General features: G+C 36.1%; 1 long non-coding RNA gene across 1 annotated transcript; it reads right to left on the bottom strand.

Moving 5' to 3' along the window:
* Window positions 1–246: 246 nt before the first annotated feature.
* LOC109953630 (uncharacterized) lies at window positions 247–1105 on the bottom strand. Its single transcript, XR_002273946.1, has 3 exons — window positions 1070–1105; window positions 565–725; window positions 247–296 (listed from the first exon to the last, which is right to left on the bottom strand). It is a non-coding gene; the product is annotated as an uncharacterized LOC109953630 (long non-coding RNA).
* Window positions 1106–2101: the final 996 nt, after the last annotated feature.

The following is a 2101-nucleotide window of genomic DNA, read 5'->3' as shown; positions in this document are numbered from 1 at the left end:
GTGTATTATGCATGTCTGCTACACCCTTCTCCATTAGAACATCACAAGCATTTATTTACCTGACAGTTTATGGATTGTTGCACTTTTATTTTCACTCTTTACTGTACCATTTAAAAACCTATTACATGTAAGAGTAGACAGGTATGTGTCACTCACCGAGGTCATGGCAAAGACCTGCAATCTGCACACAAAGGATGTCTTCATCGGTGATTTCAGGTTCTGTCTCCTTTGTTGTCTCCTTTGTTTTCCCCTTTGTTTTCAGAGCTTTTGCAAGCTCTCCTGCTAAGTACGCCACCCTGAGAGAGAGAGAGAGAGAGAGAGAGAGAAACATTCCACAAAACTAAATTTATGAACTGTTATATACCAATATTAAGATATGTAATGGGTTTACTTTGGGTTTATTTCACATTAAAGGCCTCTGAGTCTTGTTTTTTATGCTTTTATTCTCTGCGCTTTTCTCTGTCAGTGTATTTTGTGAAACATTTGGGTTTGTCTTCTGGTATACTTTACTGCAAACTGGCCTTCCTTTTTTTCCTATGTCTGTCTGAAAACATGCAGACATACCCAATTGAGTGTTCAAAGCGGTTGTGGGATGCTCCAGGGTAAACAAAGTATGCTCCTCCAAGCTGCTTGATGTATCGTAGTCTCTGGAACTGAGGTGTGTCAATGATTTTGACGAGAAGTGGGTGTAGCTCAATGTGACCATGGATAGGATCATTAAACACCTGACAGAAGAGAATAAATACACAGCCTGTCTAATTATTATCCAAAAGTATTAGTGAAACTAGTTTCAGTTCTCCTGAGGGCTCAGCAAACTCATCTTGTCATTTTATACTGCATTGTTCCTCATTTAAATTTTCTCCATCTCATACATCTTTTTTGCTGCAGACTGGCAATGGACTCAACAATAAAGAATAAACATGTACCATCTTAATTTTGTAGATGCGGGTAGATTCAGTTTCTCACTCTTATTGTTTATTCTACAAGCTCTATGTCTCTGTGCATCATGTTGCTTATGTCTCTAGCCCTGAAAATGTAGTGTGATGTAATTAGGTTCATGTTAAATTACCTTGCTTTTGTCTTTGATCTCCAAGAGCAAATTGATGATATTTATGATTTTCAGACGTTCACCACGTTTCCTAGACAAAAACAAGAAAAGCAGAAGATCAGTGCAGAAATTTTAATTTTGAATTGATTCAATGAGAATTCAACTTATTTTAATATGGGGATCCACTTACTCTATTCCTATCTCCTCCAGATCATCAACCGAGAGATTTTTTAGCATGGCACCACTGATTCCTTTTTCTGAATAAAAAAGGAAACCGTTAAGTTAAGCAGTCCTGTAATACATGAAATTTATTTTTACAAGCAGCCTTGATATTAGCTATTATGTCTCACAAGCAGTAAGTATTGAAAAGATTTGAGTTACAGCAACTCTCAGCTGGCTTGCTTATCTAGGAAACTAAATAATAATAAACTAACAATCAATTTAATCTACAAATCCAGAAAACCAACCTTTTAATAAAGCTTGCAATTTTTCTATTGTAAGTCCTTCTTTAAGTCCTTTTTGAATTAGCTCACATATTTTATCCAGTCCCCATTGCTCATTTTCTGCTGGCAATTCCATTGTCTCTGTCTCCTCTGGTGTTTCAGACATGACAGTCGGCTCTAACAGATTTTCTTTTTTGGCCTGACAATAGTAACGATTCACAGTAGTCACACAATTAATATATCTTTGTTTAAAACAGCTGATCAGACGAGCCCTGTATGAAAGACACCCAGGGTTTGAATAATACCTGGTTTTAATATCTTGGCCACACCTATCAGCTTGGTCACTGCCCTCATGGTGACAGTCAATCACGCTTTATTGAACAAAAACATTTCCCAGAAGTGAACATAGTTGTGAATTTCAAAAGACAAATCAACAAACCAGAAATCTTTATTTGAAATTACAATACTGAAAATACAATAAAGTTTCAGAAAACAAAACAACAAACAACATAGAAGGCAAATATTTTCTCATTTTAACTTTGACCAGCAACCAAACAAATAACATTTACATAGTAGACATACAGGTTTGTATCTCTGAAAAGACATGAGC

Source organism: Monopterus albus, unplaced genomic scaffold (genome assembly GCF_001952655.1).
Source record: "Monopterus albus unplaced genomic scaffold, M_albus_1.0 scaffold873.1, whole genome shotgun sequence".
Lineage (NCBI taxonomy): Eukaryota > Metazoa > Chordata > Actinopteri > Synbranchiformes > Synbranchidae > Monopterus > Monopterus albus.
The sequence above is the reverse complement of the archived record's forward strand: the minus strand, read 5'-3'. Positions and strand labels throughout refer to the sequence as shown.